This window comes from Octopus bimaculoides, chromosome 26, assembly GCF_046866305.1.
Source record: "Octopus bimaculoides isolate indiv1 chromosome 26, ASM4686630v1, whole genome shotgun sequence".
NCBI lineage: Eukaryota > Metazoa > Mollusca > Cephalopoda > Octopoda > Octopodidae > Octopus > Octopus bimaculoides.
Genome location: NC_142953.1, coordinates 804,768 through 825,756, shown reverse-complemented (window position 1 = coordinate 825,756; position 20,989 = coordinate 804,768). Strand labels below are relative to the sequence as shown.

The 20,989-nt window shown below is 39.6% G+C and overlaps 1 protein-coding gene across 5 annotated transcripts in view; it reads left to right on the top strand.

Annotated features, from left to right (window-relative positions):
* Positions 1 to 300: 300 nt before the first annotated feature.
* Positions 301 to 20,989, top strand: part of LOC106883520 (rap1 GTPase-activating protein 1) — a 411,187-nt gene continuing 390,498 nt past the window's right edge. Inside the window, exon 1 of one of the 5 annotated variants that reach the window (XM_089342809.1) lies at positions 301 to 1,390. The gene's annotated coding sequence lies outside the window, so the exon portion shown is untranslated. Of the gene's footprint in view, positions 1,396 to 20,989 lie in introns of all 5 variants that reach the window. The other 4 variants (XM_089342816.1, XM_089342819.1, XM_089342817.1 and 1 more) reach the window with 4 other exon arrangements.

Genomic DNA, 20,989 nt, shown 5'->3' with positions numbered 1-20,989 from the left:
CGCTGGAGTTGGTAGCGGTGGAAGCGTGTGGTGGTGGTGGTAGTGGTGGTGGTAGTGGTGGTTGGTGGCGATGGTGGTGGCGATGGGTGGCTTTTAGGGTTATGTTATTAATGACAACAATAAAAAAAAAACAGCCCCGATGGAAGCAGCCTTCCTTAGCTGAGTACTCCCCCCTCTCTCTCTCTCTCTCTTCCCCCTTCCTTACAACCAGCCCCTCGTCCACCACCTCCCGTTCCACACCTTGATTCGTTTATTTACCTGCACCATCCATGTTCACCTTCTCCCCCCCCCCATCATCGTGAGTCAGGGTGACAGGAAGAAGAGCACTTGTCGTCTGGGGTCTGGGATGTTTATTGTCAGCTTAACGACGACGACGACCTGGAAGCAGCCAAGCTCCCCACCACCACACACACTCTCTCTCTCTCTCTCTCTTTCTCTTTCTCCTTAATTCATAATTCTTTGTGCTCAACAAATGGTAAAAAGGCCTGCCACCGCCGCCGCTTCTACACGGGGAAACCGTAAGATCTGTAGAATGGAAATGGAGGGGTGGAAACGGCAAACGGTGAGACGACAGTTTATGACGAACGGTGCATTTGTTGAACGCTCTGCTAACAACTTCGCTTCTCCACTGCTTTTCTCTCTCTCTCTCCCTCTCTCTCCCTCTTACTTTCTATATATCGAAACAATGAACACATATCGTTCTGCCTTTCTCTAATGCTTCATACCTCTCTCTCTCTCTCTTATTTTCTATCCATCGAAACAGCCCTCACACATCTCTCTGCCTTTCTTCCCTTCACTGCTTCCCCATCTCTCTCTCTCTTACTTTTTATCTATCGAAACAACCGGCCCCCACATCTCTCTCTCTCTCTCTCGTACTTTTTGTCTATTGAAACAGCCCACACACACATCTCTTTCCCTTCCTCTCTCACTCTAATGCTTCCCCCACTTTCTCTTACTTTCTCTCTATCGAAACAACCCCCCACTCAAATATCTCTGCCTTTCATCTTCTCTCTAATACTGTTTTCTCTCTCTCTTACTTTCTATCTATCGAAACAACTCCCCCCCACACACATCTCTCTGCCTTTCTCTCCCTCTCTAATGTTGTCTCCTCTTTCTCTCTCTCTCTGACTAATTAATTTTCTCTTCTACGGAACTTTCGATAACTTTTCTCCTTTCCAACCAACATACCTGACAGCAATTTATTTACTGTGTGAAACAGACAGGCCGGGACACTCACTTCGGCCGCTGTGCAATATATTTATACCCCAAACACACACACACACACACAAATATATATATTTATTCAACATCGACCCGATAACGAAACTGAAAGCAAAACAACAGCCGTTAGACAGAGAACCATTTATATATTATTTTCTCAAGTGGACAGGTAAGGTACAGTAGACTTTCTACATCTCCATATTTCTCCATCATTATGCCATCTGTTGCCGATCGCTGTTTCTGGGACAATTCCTTTATTTAGGCGAATATATTCTAACAAGGCTTTTAAAATAGCCGTCCGACGAAGTCCCATACCTGACTGGAAAGCAAAACTGTAGTTTTTTTCATTGTCTATTTTTAGTTTTCCCTTCTTTCTAGTATTTCTCTGTTTCATAGAACCAGAATTACGATTCTAAAAAAAAAAAAAAAAAAAAAAAAAAAATTTCCAAACATTTCCATTCTCTACCTCAGGCTTCAATTCAGAGCCCCTTTTTTTTTCTTTAAAGTGGGTTGTGGGACTTCGAAGGACCGCTGCCCCTAAACTTCACCTACATATTTTTTCTTTGTGTGTGCGTGTGTGCGCACGCGTGTGCACGTGCTTTTATCAAAGAATATATTTTAGTGGAAATATGTGTATCAACAGTCTCACGCGCTTTTTTCTGTACACACACACACACACACACACACACACACACACACATACATACACACATATAATATATATATTATAGCATGTGCATATGTATGGATGGTTTTTGTATATAAATATACACCTGCATACCTGTCTGTCTGTCTATTTAATCTATTTATCAATCTATTAACCTCTCTCTCTCTCTCTCTCTCTGTTAATCCCTCTCTCAATCTATCTATCTATCTATGTTATTCATTCATTCATGTTTTTTCCCCTGCTAGCATGGGTTAGACAAATATTTTATTCAGGGTGCCCTGTTTCACAGGTGGATGCCCTTCCTGTTAACAAGGTGTCTCTTATTCCCTGATCTTCCTTCAAAAGTGGGATCCAGTGAAGGCTTTCTTGACAGGGGAAATAACAAAACTGTCACATCTTGTAGCTCAGTGGTTTTCAGAGAAGATACATAGATAGATAGATATAGATATAAAGATGTGTATGTTTATAGATAGATTGATAGATAAACATAGACATAAATATAAAGATATAAATACATACATACACACAAGGGGGTGCTGAAATGTTCCTGGCTTTAAGGCTATTGTGAAAGGCCTGGCTGGAGACTCAAACTTCGAAGTTCTTTTCCAGGGTTTAGAAGAACTGAAGGACCCCTGCAATAAGTGTGTGAATCTGAGAGGAGGGGGATATGTTGAATAAAATAACAATTAACTGATCCTCATCCTGTATTTTCTTTTACCCAAAGCCTGGAACTTTTCAGCATCCCTTTGTGTACATACATGCATACATACATAAATATCTGTCCATCCATCCATCCATCCATCCATCTATTTATCTATTTATCTATCTATCTATTTATATAGCTAAATAGATAGATAGGTAGTTAGATAGATTGACAGACAGACAGACAGATACATACATACATATGTATGTATGTACGTAGATATGTACGTACGTACATACATACATGCATGCATAATTCTATGTCACATCATTCTTGCATATTTCTCCTCCCTGTGTGTACCTGGAGATTATATTAGTGCTACATGTGTGTTGCTGAATATTGATCCAGTGTTGAAACAGGTTGATCCATTGACTGAACACCTGGAATTCCCATAATTGAAATTGATCCAAGATCTTTTAATCCTTCCATTTTAAATCTGAAATATTTATTGGAAAGGTAAAGAAATTTTCTCCATGGATTATATATATTTTGGACCTTTGGAATTATTTTGAATCAAGCATGGAATATACATCCATTTCCAATTTCACAGAGTGGTGGAACCTTTCCCGGGTAATGTTCCATAACAGCTTCTGAATTCCTCTCAAATATTCTTCACTTCTTTTAGCATTCAAAGCATCTTTATGTAAACTCTCTCTTTAAGGTAAGCCTTCCAAAGGAAAAAAAATTCAAAGCACTCACTATATATGATTGGGTTCGCTGGAACAAATAGAAGCAGAAATCCATACCCAAGTGTATATATATATATATGTAGGTGTGTGTATATATATATATATATATATATATATATATATATATATATATATATATACATACATACATACATACAAACATCATCCATAAATTTTTACAGTAAATACATCTACGCCGACAAGCAGAGTTAGCCGAGCATGTACCGTTCCAGCAGTCCTCACTGACGATGCCTACAGAATAGGCAAACCTAGATGTCTAATCTAGGAATTTTCAGGTCGGCCATGGGGCAGCTACCTACCCTGTTGTGATGTGTGTATACATTTTTGCTCTTCTAACAGCATTGAGAGTGTTTTAACTCTTATTTCTAGCAATATCGGTGCTTCAGCACCCTCAGGGACACTTAGTACTTTTGAATTTTTCATTTATGTTATCACATTTATATTAATTTTATGTATATATATATATATATATATATATATATATATATATATATATATATATATATATATATATACGTATATATACGTATATATAAGGATACAGGTATGGCTTTGTGATTAAGAAGCCTTGCTTCCCAACCATATAATCCTGAGTTCAGTCTCACTGTGTTGCGGCTTAAGCAAGGGTCTTCTTCAATAACCCCAGGCCGGCTAAACCCTTGAGAGTGGATTTGGAAGACAGAAACTGAAAGAAGCCTTTTGTAAATATATATTATTTAATTAAAGGACCCAATACATGTAATTAAGTGCTAATAATGGTTTCATAGGTTGAGAAATATTCCAACATATTCTTCAGGTGCATGCCACATATAACGGATTATGTGATTTGCACCTGAAGAATATGCTTGAGGTATTCCAAAATTGCACAATGTGTGTGTGTGTGTGTGTGTGTGTGTGTGTGCACGTGTGTAAGTACTGCTATGGTACTGCCATTTCAAAGTCTTGCAACTTTTTTCAGAGATTCTTCAAGAACTATTCACAATAAAACCCTTCCACCATATTCTGTAATGTTTTCACTTCTGCCTTGTGTGATTGGTCTTTTTTGTTTCCTTCTTTTTCAGCCTTCAAATTAAAGCCATCTTTCATGTGGAACTGTGTGTCTGTATGTCTGGAGCGTGTGTCTGTGTATGTGTGTGTTATGGGTGTGTGTATGTGCGTGTGTATGTGTCTTGTGTGTGTCTGTGCATGTGCATGTTTCATGTGTGTATGTGTTTTGTATGTGTGTGTGTATGCATGTGTGCACATGTGTGTAGATTTTATGTGTCTCTATGCATGTGTACATGTATGTGCATCTGTGTGTGTGTGAGCATGCAATCATGTGTGCATGTTTAGTAACCCTAAATGCAGGCTTATTAAAAACAGAATTAGCAATAATGAGCAAACATATTCTCGACTCAATTAACAATTAGAATATAAAAAAAAGAAAATTGTAACATTCCTCCTTTTTTTGGAATCCCAGCATTGCCAGTTATAGAATCGGTTTAATAATAATATTATTAATAATAACCAGCATTATTAATCTACCCAATTTGGTCTCATTGATTTTCACCGTTCCATAACTCTGCCTATTCTCAAGGCTTCAGCCATTGCCAACGCCACTGGTACCGTCATTGTCATCGTCACCACCACCACCACCAGTGGTGCTGATATTAATGGAATTTCACATGGCAGCAAATCCCTTTGGCTTTCTTCTGACAATCCTTCTTGGAAGAAAACCAAAACAAAAGCCAGAAACATGTTGATTGATGTCCCCCTGGATGTATACAAATTTATTAGAATTTTGTGAAGTTATTGGAAATTTATATTTCAGACAATTTTTATTGAAAAAAAAAAAGTGTTCCTCGTTTAAATATTTTTCATGTTTTGGCAATGTATTTGCATGGCGTTTTGATCTGAGATTGTCTGCTGAAACTAAGGCGATTGCAGCATGGAAGACAGAATTTAGCCAGTCAGAAACACATGGAGATTGTTAACTTTGTTTAAACATCTACAGTAATCCCTCACCATGTCGTGGTTCACCTATCCTGGTTTGTTATTTAAGCTTATATCGATTCCTCCATGGTGTTGTTTTGCATTTATAATAAAAGTAAATATATACAAATTAGTAAAAATAATAAAAAAACATATACAGTACAGTACTGTTTCTACTTTGCAGATTTTCACCTACATGCATATACACACACACAGAAATATGTATACTGCATATGTGGGGTCATGAAGGGACCTCTTTTCTCAACAATGAATGAACATTCCTTTGTTTTTTCTTTTTGTTTGTTCTTGTGTCCACCCATGACCCTTCCTCATATTTCAAATTTATTTATATTCAACAAACATACACACAGAACAAACACATAATTGAACAACAATGGCATACCACAAAATCATAAATGGTAGACAAATGAAATAAACATTGTTGTTTTTTTCTCATCATGGGACATGCCATCTGTTTCATCCATTTAGTCACATGATGCAGGGTGTTGTCTGTTTAGAATTTTTATCTCTTGGTTGCAGCATCTGTCCTGTTTGCCTCTGGTTTTTTTTTTCTCTCAGTAGCAGCTCTGATATCTCTCTGATATCTCCTCAATATTTCTCCCCCTCCTTTTTTTTCTATTTCTCTCTCCATTGCATGTTTCTCTCTCTCTCTCTCTCACACCTTCCGGATTCCTTTTGCAGTTCCTCTTTCTCTTCTTTTTTCTACCACCCACCATTTTTTCCCTTCCTCCCAAACACCTGCACACACACACACACACACACACACACACACACACACACACAAGTGCATATCTGATTTTAAACTCTATGATTGATAGGCCTGGAATAGGTTTCGCCTAGTTGCCATCCGGATTATCTCTTAAGAGCCCCATCTGGTTTAATGAGTATTAAAAATCTATTTCAACTTCGTTGCTCATTCATGTATAATGGAAAGGAATTAATCTGAGTGTGTGTGGGAGTGGGAGCAAGAGTGCCTTTTCAGGTATTTTTGGTAGGAATCTGGTGTTTTGAAGGTGTTGTGAGGTGTTTTATTCTATTTCTTTTGTGCCTTCATGTTTTGGAGGAATGACGTTAAACAAATCAGGGTCTGTTGAAATGAAAACTTTGTTCGTTTCTGTTGTTATTTAGCTCCAGGACAACTGTTTTGACTCAGGTATGGTTAGGAAGAGGTGTGGCTAGGCACAGGTATGGCTTGGAACAGGTGTGGCCAGGCACAGGTATTCCTTGGAACAGGTGTGGCCATGCACAGGTATTGCTTGGAACAGGTGTGGCCAGGCACAGGTATGACCATGTGGTTAAGAAGCTTGCTTCCCAACCACATGGTTACAGGTTCAGTCCTATTGTGTGGCACCTTCAACAAGTGTCTTCTAGTATCGCATCAGGCTGACTAAAGGCTTGTGAGTGGATTTGACAGATGGAAACTGTGAGGAAGCCCATCATGGATATACACAATTGTTTGTGTGTGTGTGCAATTGTGTGTATGTCTACATGTCTATATATTTGTTTGTTTCGTATCGCTGCTTGACAACCGTAGTTGGTTTGTTTATATCCCCATGACATAGTGGTTTGACATAGAGGACAAATAAAATAAGTACCATACCTTAAAAAATAAGCACTGGGGTTGATTTGTTTGACTAAGGCACTTCAAAGAGGTGCCCCAGTATGGCCACAGACCAGTGATTGAAACAAGTAAAAAACAAATGATTTAAATGTGCCACTTGTACTCAATTCTTTTTTTACTTATTTCAGCCATTTGTCATATATATATATATGACAGGTTTCTTTCAGTTTCCGTCTGCCAAATCCACTCAGAAGGGTTTAGTCAGCCTGAGGTTATAGTAGAAGACACTTGCCAAAGGTGCCATGCAGTAGGACTGAACTTGGAACCGTGTCTTTGGGAAGCAAGCTTCTTACCACACAGCCACGCCTGAGATGCCATGCAGTGGGACTGAACCCCAAACCACATGGTTGAGAAGCAAACTTCTTAGTCACACAGCCATACCTGATGATGATGATGAGGAAGATAATGAATGTGTGAGAGCTAGCTACATAAAATGTATGAAATGTGTGAGAGCTATCTATATAAATTCATGAAATGTGTGTCAGCTAGCTATTGAAGGTGTGTGTGTATTATATTTTACACCTTGCATCTTACTACACCTTTCCTTTATATCAAGAGAGTGTTTGTGCTCTTTTTTTTATTCATTATTTATTAACACTTTTGCAGTCATATTTCTAATAAAATATACATGCTGCATGTGTTTTAATTAATTTTGAAAACGAGCGAGTATTTTGAGAACTTTAGCTATAATAGCCAACATCTTTTCATTATAATTTATCAACTGCAGCCTGACGGACATGCTTCAATCCACTCCAAGAGTCCACAGAATAAATTCCATGGATCATTGGATCAAAACTTGTCCATCAGGTGGTCCTCAATAAATTATACCTCTCGTCTATTTACTGGACATCTCTCTGACCAGCCCCTCAACAAATAACTCCCCATTCATTATGCTTTCATTCTAATAATCATCGTATTGGAAACATTAAGTGAAAAAAAAAGAAGCTCATGCATAAAATCACGATGGATGGTTTTAATTTAAATATGATTAATTCAAAATTGGACTCTTTGTACTGTAAAACCAGAGGCAGTTTCACATGGATTGGCATGGAAATGGTTAAGTCTGTTGTCTGCTTGTTCTTTATTATTAAGCTCTCCATTCTGTAGCAACTGAAGCTACTTTCTCACTAAACACTAGTTTACGAAGTAATGGTCGGGTGGCATGGTACTGTGACAGGCCTAATTATAGGGGAGTCGGACGACAGTAAGGTCTCTTTGCATGTTTTCAGCTGTTCAGTTGCGCTGTGTCCTTCATTCGGCTGAACTGTTTTTGGGGAGGGACAAACAAGTTGTTGGTAGAGAATTGATCAGCAGAGAGGTGGGGGAGGGGAGTGCGGAGTGGGAGGGGTGTGTGGGTGGGCAATGTTGAAAAGAGGAAATTATTATTGTGTTTAACAGTTTTCTTTCAGCCTTCTTTCAACTCCCACCACCACCACCACCACCACCACCACCATCACCACAACCACCACTACCACTACAACCACCACAACCACTACCCCCATCATAGCCACCACTACTACTACCACCACCACCACCATCACAACCACCATAAACATCACAACTACCATGAACATCACAACCACCACCACCAGTCACCAGCCCCCACCACAAACAATATAACCACCACCACTGCCATCATTAACATTATATCACCCCCACCACCACCACTAACACTGCAACCATCACCACCATCACTACAACCACCACTACAATCACCAACACCCCCTGCTACTACCACCACCACATCTACCACTACTGTCATCACCACCACTGTCTCATGAAGATACGTGTTTATAAGTCTTCAGTTACATAAATCTAGGTGTGTAGGTGTGTGTATATATATATATATATATATATATATATATATATATATATATATATATATATATATGTATATACATACATATACATGAATGCACGTGAATACATTTATCTAGTTTCTCTGCATACATGTGGGTGTGTGTACGTGGATGTATATACGTAGGTGTATATAAGTCTGTCTGCAGTGGAAGTTTGTAAACCATTTAGTGGGGGGGGGGGGTAAAAGTATGTAGATTGGTTTATGGTAGGTATGTAGTAAGTGCATTCGCATGATTAGCTGGAAATGGGTGTATATAAATTTGGATGAGTACACGCGTGTGTGTTTTTATATACATGTATAGATTTATGTATGTGTATGTCTGCACGAGTGGGTATGTGGTAAGAAGCTTGCTTCTCAACCACATGGTCCCGGGTTCAGTCCTACTGCGTGGCACCTTGTGTAAGTGTCTTCTGCTATAGCCTTGGGCTCACCAAAGCCTTGTGAGTGGATTCTGTAGATGGAAACTAAAAGAAGCCTGTTTTTATATCTATATATATATATATATATATATACTTATCTCTCTGTCACTCTCGCTGTGTCTATATATCATCATCATCATCATCATCGTCGTTTAACGTCCGCTTTCCATGCTAGCATGGGTTGGACGATTTGACTGAGGACTGGTGAAACCGGATGGCTACACCAGGCTCCAATCTGATCTGGTAAGGTTTCTACAGCTGGATGCCCTTCCTAACGCCAACCACTCCAAGAGTGCAGGAGTGGGTGTGTGGTAAGTAGTTTGCTTCCCAACCACATGGTTCTGGGTTCAGTCCCACTGCATAGCACCTTCGGCAAGTGTCTTTCACTAAGCCTTGGGTCGACCAAAGCCTTGTGCATGGATTTGGTAAATGGAAACTGAAAGAAGCCCATCGTATATATATATATATATATATATATATATATATATGTATATTATTATTTATGTGTGTATATATCTAGGTGTGTGTCTTTGTGTTTGTTCCTCATCACTGCTTGACAACCGGTGTATGTTTGTTTATGTCCTCATATCTTAAGCGGTTCGGCCAAAAAAAATGATAGAGGGTTAGTAGCAGGCTTTAAAAATAAAAGAGGCACTGGGGTCAATTAGTTTGACCAAAAACTCGAGGCAGTGCCCCAGCATGGCCACAGTCTAATGACTGAAACAAGTAAAAGATAAAAAGTACACACACACAGTATTTATGTGTGTGTGTATGTGTTTGTCTGTGTATAGGTCTATATGTGTGTGTGTAATTGTGTGTGTGTGTGTGTGTGTGTGTGTGTGTGTGTGATTGGGTCTGAATCTGAAATGAATGCCCAGAACTAAAATAAACACAAGGCTTGGTGGGGTCCCATTGTGTGGTGGTCATTGTTCATAACTAAACACACCCCTCCTCTCATCCCTCCATTCGCCACCCTCCTCTCTCTCTTTCTCATCATCTCACTGTCTACTTCATTCATTTAGTCAGCTGCCCTGCCCTGACCACCCACTCCCCCCATACACACCTTGACTAACCTGACTGCTTACCAAACCCATTACCACCACCACAACAATGAAGACTATGATGACCACTACTACCACCATCGCCATCAGCCTACAACTACAGAGATGAGTACCACCATCGCCACCGCCACCACCACCGCCATCGCCATGGCTACCATCACAGCCAAGTACACTTCAGCTCTTCTGTTTGCAATTCTTGCAGCTTCACCAGTTGTTGTTGTTATTACTATTTGTGGCAATCTCCCCCCCCCCCCTTGAAAGCCTATGGCGTCAGGAGTGAATGTGTCACATTGTCTTTCATCTCTTCCTCGAAGGTGAACATACACACGCACACACACACATCTGCACACACACACACACACACACACACACGACTGACGTCATATACTAACACCGGAGCATCGTTTGATATTGTTATTACTGTTGTTGTTGCTGCTTTACATGAAGTCAACTCTGATAGTGCAAACCTATGACCAAAACTATTCTGGCCATGGTCATCCCATGTTTTCATAAACCCAGGCACTACATCAGCCAAGGGCTCCTTTCTTTATTAAGGACTTAAGTGGTGATTATGGGGGTGACTTGGTTTCTATTTCTAGCAAATGGACCCACTGCATGCAGGCTCCCTTTGTTGGCCTGCAGTTGTAGAAATTATGGCTACCAGTGCTGTTCTTTTACCTTTGAACTTTTGTTTGTTTCAGTCATTAGACTGTGGCCATACTGGGGCACCACCTTGAAGAGATTTTAGTTGAACAAATTGATCCAAGTACTTTTTTTCTTTAAACCTGGTATACGTATTCTATTAGTCTATTTTGCTGAACTGTTAAGTGACAGGGATGTAAACACACTAACACCAGTTGTCAAGCGATGGTGGGGGGGGGGGGGCAAACACAGACACAATGCATACACATACACACACAACAGGCTTCTTTCAGTTTCCGTCTACCAAATCCACTCAGAAGGCTTTGGTCAGCCCAAGGCTATAGTAGAAGACACTGGCCCAAGGTGCCACGCAGTGGAACTGAACTCGGAACCATGTGATTGAGAAGCAAGATTCTTACCACACAGCCATGCCTGAGCCCTACACACATATGTATATATGCACACGCACACATATGTGTGTGTGTGTGTGTATGTATATATGGGAATATATATGTACACAAGTATAGTTTATACATATATAATATATATATATGCATATTTATGCATGTATATATATATATATATATATATAGGTGGTGCCTGAAAACTCTACTCATGACCCTCCTAAGAATAGTGGGTGGAGATTGATCATATATATATATATATATATACATATATATATATATATGTACATATGTATATACATATGTATATGTATGTATGTTTATGACAAAGGGAGAGAGTAAGAGAGTGTGTAAGATTGATGTAGATATAGTTGGAGCCACCATACATTACAATTAATTACAATAACCGTTCAGCATCTAGAAAAATATGGTTTATTGAGTCACAGATAGAGAGGGGGGGGGGGGCGTAAAAAAAAAAGAAAAAGCAAAGAAATTATGGTAAGATCCGGGTTGATGTTTGTTGCGCTGTGCATTTCACTGATTAGTCATCGTAGTGATTGTAGCAGCCATTTATACAACTGTTGCACACTAACTGCATCACTGATAAAGCATACCAAATTAGAGCCAATTTTCAGCACAGAGCTAATGACTTTGAAAAGGATGCGTCATGTGGAATCAGTGCAGATAAATCCAAGAAGAATTGGTGAGAGGAAGAAACTGATGGGAGGCTGTTTTCATGAAATCTTGGAGGAGACTTTGTTGATGATATTTTCTTAGTGATTATCTCGTAAAATATCAGATTGCCAGATAACCTCTTAATCTTCATCAGTTAACTCGTTTAGATTTTTGGTTTTCTAAATGACTGATTCCTTTGTTCGAAAGTAATCCCTGGAAATGTTTGTTTCCTGTTGCTCCAAGAAGATGACATCATTGAAGATTTGGCAAGAATGATTTTTATCATGATTAACTGGATGGTTTTTCTGATTGGAGGGTTTCGATACACAAACTAATCAAAACCTATTCATTGGCAATAGATAGGTTATGACTGTGTGAGTATCTTGTCCCTCTGAAACCCATTCTCAATTTGCTGTTAATAAACATGATTAGTGGTGTGGGGTGGGGTAGAGGGATAGGAGAGGTGGGGTTATAATTCAGCAATGGATCTTAAGAGCTACAATGTAATTGATGCCTTTTGTTTGCCTGCTGTTCTGAGTTCAAATCCTTGCAATAGGTTGTCGTCTGTGTCCAAGGAAAGAAATATCTTTTTGAACTGCCAAATATAAAGGTTACAAATTTTAGCACAAAGCCAGCAATTTTAAGAGAGGTGGCTAAATCATATACATCGACCTATGCATTTAACTGGTACTTATTCTATTGAACCTAGAGAGAGAGGATGTTTGGTAAAAGGGGTCACCACTGTAGTGAAAGAGTTTATGGAGGTGACCTGTAAGTGAGCTTTTGAGAAGCGTATGCAATGAAAATGTCAGAAGGCATTTTTATCCAGAATAAGGATAACGAGAGCTGACAAGTCATATGAGGATAGCTGGTTCAGGTGCATGTGTCAGAGAACGCTTTATAACTTAGGTTTGAAAAATGGATTCAGTTGGAAGTTGTTATAAGCTAGCAGAAATGGAGTTAGTGTAAATGAAGATATACTGCTCATGATATGGCCAAAGTTGTGGGCCGACATCATTTAGAATTTCACAAAGCGAAGTTGGTATAAATGAAACAAGCTGTTCATGAGGTGGTCAGAGTTGAGGGCTGGTATAATTCAGAGCTAGCAGCACGAAGTTGGTGTGAAAAACAGAGTGACTGTTCCCATGCTTGACATATAATCGCAATCTACACACTCTGAAAGGTATTTGTAGAACATTTGATTAAAAAATGCCCGTTTAACTGAAAGTTATGAGGAAACAAAGTCTTTATAATCGTATTGTATGCCGTTTGAAAAGTATTTATATAAAATTTCGTTGAAAAAAACCCCCATTTTCCTAAAAGTTATGAGGGAAAAATTCGGATCTTGTGAATTTTCCGAGGTCCTCTTCCCACCCTCCCGTCGCTTTGCGCGCATTTTTTTTCATATTCGTTTCCTATACATTTTTTTTACACCCATTGCACTGTTTTTTTCTGATTTTCGTTGTAAACATTAACCACAAATGCTACGCTCTGCTAAAACGAAAAAACTTCGTTATTTATTGACAAAAAATGGCTCGTTATAAAAACGAACGTTACAACGTGTTTGGGACCCACTAATTTTGATGACAATAATCGTTTGATAATATTATCTGCTTTTACAATTAGTAATTTACACTGTATTATGAGCAATTATAAGATTTTACGGTGATAGTGCAATTTTACTCTTCACCTTGAAAAGAACGTTAGATAAATTGTAAAAACTGTTAATAAAAATTAGATAGCACCAAATATGCCTTCATCATACCTTTTTACATTGATATAATTAACATTCAACATAATTTCATTCATTTATTTTTCATAATTTGGACTGCAGTCTCTAACTTCAGTCATTTACTAATCAACAATTTCTGTCGTCTGCCTTCGTATACCAAAATGTCTGCTAAAGCACAGGTTGTCGGCTGCAAGCTCTGCTCTTTTGTTTATCGTTAACATTACTTTTACTGGAAGTCTATTCAAAAAATGTTTTGAATTGTCTTCCAGCGGCCAATTTGATATTTTTAATTAACATTGAAGCATGTTTTCCACGAAGAACTTTAATTTAAACGATGACAATGCTATGGAAAGCTCGTTTCCTCCTCCAACACAAAGCAGTTTGTAGGGCTTCGAAATTTTGGGGGGAAATTTTCTGTTAAGTGTTATTGGAATGCGGCAATTTTGTAAAGGTACGTTGACATCCTCTTTATTTCTGCAATATTGTAATTCTCAATAAGGTGTAAAACTGTGGTGGCTCCTAGAGTGGTTTTTCAAATTTCCTAATTATTCTGTCAGGATAAACAGAGCCGAAAGTCCTTAAGTGTGCAATAATTAATAATTTTGTGTAAATGACAGACTCGTTGGTGCGGTGGACAAAATGACTTAAGGCGATATTTCTCGTAGGGAGCTGCGAGGATTGAAAGGGGGGAAGAAGACAAAATTGCCATATTTTATAGAATTTAGATGGTTTTAAACTTATTAAATTTGTTCGATTCCATGACGAAGGAGAAAGACTTATATGGAGGCTGATTCTGTTTTGACTTCTCATTAATTAAGAGAATTTTTATTTATTGCAATCACCGATATGTGTTTGAAAACTACTGTTTTATAGTAATTTAAGTCTTTTAAGTTCTGAGATTTAATTTCGCCTTTGCCTTCCATCGTTCTTGGATCGATAGAAATTACCAGTCTCTTTCTAGAATCGATTGCATTTCCCTCAAAATTTTGCTGAGTTAAGGAATAGCTATCCCTACAACATGGAGAAGGAAAGGCGCAGAATTGATGTTTATTATCATTATTATTTCTATCCCTTTTTATTTTTTAAAGTACACCTGCGAGATCGTTTCCTTTTTCGTTCGCAATGGGCCTACCTATACAAGTGAACCCTACCCCGACATAACAAATTTTCTACAAATATCTTTCAGATGGTGTAGATTAGAATTAGATGAGAATTTAATGTGGAAATACACACACACACACACACACACACACCACGTTACATTGTTACATAAATGTACAAAATATGTCTTGAAATTTTGTAAATATATATTTGACGTATGCAGGCGTATGCGCCCACGATCTCTCTTTTTTTCCCCATTTAATTTCCATTGTAGTCTAAATGGTATTTGTAAATAATTTCATTAAAAATATCCAATTTTCTGAAAGATATGAGGAAACAAAGTCTAAGGGGCACTCTTATGTAAGTATGCTGTCATAAAATGGGCAAAAGCAAGTGATGTTCGTGGAGGACGGCAGACGTCGGTGCCATCCAAAAGATTGTTATAAAGAAATGCCTATTTCTTTAAAATGTGAATTAATAACGCCTGTTTTAATGCGGTTCCAGATGCACCACAAAGTCAAAACATTTGAAAACAACTGAACTAATCCTTAGATTTTATTTCGTAACAGTTCATGCATGTATAAGGCTTAACATGCAGTTTACTGTTGTGAAAAAGTGAAAGTAAAGTGTCCTAAAAAAATGAAAGTAAATTGTAATAGAAACCGAAAGTGATGTATCAAAATTCTATAAAACAAGTATAATATCCGATGGGTGGGCTTTTAATGTGGATCCTGACAACTTCTATACTCATGAAGTTGTAAACCATTCTCTGAATTTCGTTGATCCAAATGATGACAGCATCCATACACAGATTATAAAAGAGCGATGGATATTCGTTAAGAAGAAACTTAGGTGACAATGTGAGACTAGAGATGTTATATTCACATATCTTCATGAACATCGCTAATGAAACAAAATTTAGAGATCGTAAAAAAAAATAAAGACTGTTCTAGAATCTCATTTCATGCATCAGTGGCTGTAGTGTTTCTCTGTAAATGTTGAAGACATTTGCCCAAGGTGCCATGCAGTGGGACTGAACCCGGTACCATGTAGCTGGGAAGCAAGCTTCTTACCACAACGGCCACAAACCTGATAGATTGAACACAACAATAGTTTAAGTGTTTACCCACCAAACTCTTGGCCTTACGATTGCTTACGTCGCTTTCCAGCTAAACGCGCGCGCGCGCGTATGTACTCACGCACGCGCATACAATTATAATTGTCATGGCAAATGAAAACAAGTAAATCTCTGCTAGATTTAGGTCCAAATACCTGGGGATTATTATTGTCCTTCCACCAGAGTTTCAGTTTATTTAGTTCCGACAGCTTGTATTGTCATTACTGGAACTTTAAAAGTTGTGTGTGTAAGAGAGAGAGAGAGAGAGAGAGAGAGAGAGAGAGAGAGAGAGAGAGCGGGTGAGAATAAGAGTGGGTGTAAGTGAGAGAGAGAGAGAAAGATGATAGGAATATGTGTGAATGTGTAAGAGAGAGTGTGTGTGTGTGAGAAAGAGAGGGTAAGAGTGTGTCTGAGAGAAAGAGAGAGAAGGGAATAGAAGTGTGTGCGCGAGTGTGGAAGAGAGACTATAAGGGTCTATATGTATGGAGAGAGAGAGAGAGAGAGAGAGAGGGTAAGAGTGTGTGTGTGTTTGGGAAAGAGAGGATAGGTGAGTGTGTATGTATGTGAGAGAGAGAGAGAGAGGGTATAAGTGTGTGCATAGGAGAGAGAGAGGGTAAGAGCGGAGGAGAGGGGGGGGAATGAATGGCTGTGAGTGAATGGAAAAGAAGAAGGTATGTAAATGAGATGTGTGCGTATGAGAGAGTGAGTGCGTATGAGTGTGTTTAAATGTTTATACGAAAGAGAGAGAGAAAGAGACTCTGTCTGTATGTACACGAGTAATATAAGGTGTATGTCAGAGAGAGAGAGAGAGAGAGAGAGAGAGAGACACACCTTCTGTGTGTAAAGTAGTAAGAAACGGTGTTTGCTTGGGAAAGAGAGAGAGAGAGAGAGAAAGACATTCCATAATGGATTAAACTGAGACAGTGTTGTAGAAATGATGGTGTTTTGTCGTATTTATAATTATGTGTTTGCCGATGTCAGAAATAGATGTGTTGTTTAAATCTCACTGGAGAATACAGCAACACTCATTCATTTCAATTCATATTGTTTTACAACTGTGGCAGATATCGATTAATATTATTGTTTATTGGAAACTTCTGCTGTTTATATTTGTTTGCGTACGTACGTGCGCGTGTGTGTGTGCATTGTGCGAGCGCGCATTGTCTATAGTATAATGTTACGTAAGCACATTCAGGTATGTTTACGTGTGTTGTGAAATGTATGTGTGTATGTGGATGTGTTTGTGTGTGTGTGTGTGTTTATGTAGGTGTATAGCTAATTATGGTCAGTGGATATGCTCTCGTACAAAATGCAAATAATGACAAATTAAGTTTCTACAGTAATCTTTCACATGTTCTTGTGTCACTCGTTCTTACCATGTTGTCATTCAGTGACCAGCTCCTTCTCGTGGCAAACCGCCGGGGCCGGCCCAAGGGTTGCTGGCGTCCCGGGCAAGCTGAACTTCGGCGTGTACAAGCTGACGGTCGTGGAAATTTCCTTGTTTTTGTCACCCCCTCCCCCCTGGCGCCCCGGCGACTGTCTGACATGCTGGTACCTTGAGCCGGCCCTGCAAACCTTTATGCCGAAGTGGGCAGACACTCCAGCATGAGGAAGGCCATCATCAGAAACCATGGTTTTGGAAACTGTACCTCCAATCGCAGCTTTCTCCTTGGTTTATGCTTCACCTCTACTTGTTACAATTCAATCTTTAGTCAATTTAAGTTTTAGAGTTCTCTGCCTTTCCCCTTTTGAAAAGAATTTTCATTTACACTAACGATTTCATCTCAGAATTAAAATTTTACTTCCTCTAAGCGATCGGGTTCGGTCGTCTTCTCCGGGCCATCAAAGAACGCGCCGCGCGTAAGCGGACTCGTCGGCCAGATCCGAGGACCTCGATCGGTAGTAGCGACGGGCGGTGTGTACAAAGGGCAGGGACATGATCGACGCGGGCTGATGACCCGCGCCTACCGGGAATTCCTCGTTCACGGGGTTGGTTCCAGGCCCCGATCCCTATCACGGGAGGTGGTTCAGAGGTTTCCCGACCCTCTCGGGCCGGGGGAGACGCGCCCGCTGATACCTCCAGTGTAGCGCGCGTGCGGCCCCGGACATCTAAGGGCATCACAGACCTGTTATCGCTCCGCCTCGTGCGGCTTTCTGCCGCCCGTCCCTCTAAGAAGCGCTGCGTTCGCCAACCGACTGGCCCGGGCGCGACAGCGTGCCGCCGCCGGGCTAGCGCGGGCCGTGCCGACCGGGTCACCACCACCGCTCCGCAACCGACGCCGTTTCGTTACTTTGTGATGTTAGAACACATTTAACTCTATGTATTCCTTTGATTGGTTTCAGCCATCTGGCTAAGTCTATACACATACACATAACCTACCACACATTTGTATATGTATGTGTGTGGTGTAAGCTAACAATATGTTTGAGGAATGACTGGTTGGCTTAATTAATAAGCGACAAGCTAATTACAAAGTTCTGTCCACAGCCTAGAGAGACAACGACAAGCCCAGATGTTTGCTAGGTTCATGTAAGGTCACATAGATACTGTGGATAGTCTAAGTGATGCAGGAAGTGTCTGAAGGGGCATTGACAGTAATTCAATAGTCTTGATTTCATTTAACATATTTATTACCTACCCTTGTCACATGACATCACATGACACCTCCATATAAGCTGTTATTACCTTCAATGATTAAACATTTATGACTTGATTTTATCAGATGTTACCTCCAAATAAGCTGTTATTACTTTGGATAATTGATGCAATGAATGTGTGTTTGTGTGTATGTGTGTGCGTGTTGGTGTGTGTGTGAACGCGTGTGTGTGTTAGTTGTGCGTGCGTATGTGTGTGTGTTTAGGCATTGGTGTAAGTGTGTGTGTGCTCCCCAACACCACTTGACAACTGGTGTTGGTGTGTTTACATTTCCATAACTTAGTAGTTTGGCAAAAGGGACTGATAGAATAAGTAGCAAGCCTAATAAAAAGAACGAGAAAAATAACAAAACAAAAAACAAACAAAGCAGTGGTTGATTCATTTGACTAAAATCTCTTCCAGCTGGTGCTCCAGAATGGCCACAGTCTAAAGATTGAAACGAGTAAAAGATAAAAGATATCAAATAAGTCTTTTGCCCATGAAGCAATCAGGTTCCTGCCCGTATTCCTCTTCAATAAAAACCTTAGTCTCTGCTAAAATAACCTTGGATCTTAATTCCTGTTTTTGCTTCCATGTCTGGAATTTCTCCTCTCTCGCTCTCTCAAGTCTACCTGTCTCTATCTGTTTCTCTCTCTCTCTCTCTGTCTATCTCTGCCTCTGTCTGTCTGCCTCTGTTTCTCTCTCTCTCTCTACCTGTCTGTCTATCTGTATTTGCCTCTGTCTGTCTCTGTATCTGCTTCTCTCTCTCTCTCACTGAGGTGCATCCATTAGAGGCCTTCACCGTGGGCAGTTCCCGTAGAAGTACAGAGTGTCTGCTCTGCTTGCTTAGGAAAAAGATCAAAATAACGAAATGCTTATTAAAAAAAATCTACAATCTCTCTTGCTGAGCTTTTCTTTCATCAGTCAGGATCCCACTGTCATACATTCCTCTCTCTCTCTCTCTATGTGTATGTGTGTGTTTGTGTATGTATATGTGTGGGTATATATATATATATATATATATATATATATATATATATATATATATATATATATATATATATATATATATATATATGTGTGTGTGTGTAGTTGTGTACTCCTCTATTATACTCTTCTGCCGGTCTTGTTAACTGTGATCAGTGGGGGGTAACACCTTGGTTACACAACATTCACCACAGTCTTGCAGGAAATACTTTACTCCAGTGCCACTGTTGAAGACCATTATATTGGCAGGGGGTAGATGTTTTGTGTGTGTGTGTGTGTGTGTGTGTGTGAGAGAGAGAGAGAGATGAAGGGGAGGCAGAGTTGATTCTCAAGCATACACACACATACATACACGCACGTTCTGTGCCTGGGTATAGAAACCAGAGAGAGCATATCAAATATAATTCATTGAATTGAATTGTGGTTTGAATGTATTCCAGCTGTGGTCAGTCTATCTTTTGTATTTTCCAGACTGAGTATACCTAGGAAACATGTGATCCAATATGTCCTGTTTTTCTTTTAAGGCATAAAAGACACATACAGGGCACCTGTTGATTAATATCAATCAGTTGCCCAAGGTGCTACACAAAGGGACTGAACCCGGAACCATGTGGTTGGGAAGCAAGCTTCTTACCACACAGCCCCTCCTGCGCATCACACACACACACACCCACACATTTCTATGCTGCAGTACATTCGCATCATTTGGCAAATCACAGAGAATACCATTGACTGAAATAATGAAAAATCTATTGGAAGATGGTAAGCGCTGAAGAACTACATGTTATCTGGGCCTGCCTCGAGCAATGCTTTACTATTGATCCTTCCTTTATCTCTTGAAACAAGTCCAAAATTTCAGGTCACATACAGCTTCTCAAAGTTTAAAACCAAAATGGCTCATTTGCATTGAGAAGAATGTCAGAGAATGTGATATCATCTGTATGGGGCTGCTGTTTTTATGGATGTTGTTCTTCTTCTTCCACTGGCTCAAACCATTTAAATGCATGCTAAAAGGTAATTTTTTTAAATCAAATTACATTGGCTTTGCTCCAGTTAGTATCCTGATCAGTTAAAGTTGCCACAATGTTTGGCCGAGCCCCAGAGATAGACATGCTTCCATCCAAACTAATTAATGCAGCATTATTATTCATAGAGAAGAGCAGTGAGCTGGCAGAGTCGTTAGCACCACCGGGCAAAATGCTTAGCGGTATCTTGTCTGGCTTCACACTCTGAGTTCAAATACTGCCAAGGTCGTCTTTGCTTTTCATCTTTTCAGGGTTGATTAAATAAGTACCAGTTATGCACTGAGGTCGATGTAATTGTCTTAGCCCCTTTCCCAAAACTGCTGGCCTTGTGCCTTTAGCAGAAAGGATTATTATTCTTAGAGAGAACAGCAGTGAGCTGGCAGAAACGTTAGTGCACCAGGCAAGATGCTTAGTGT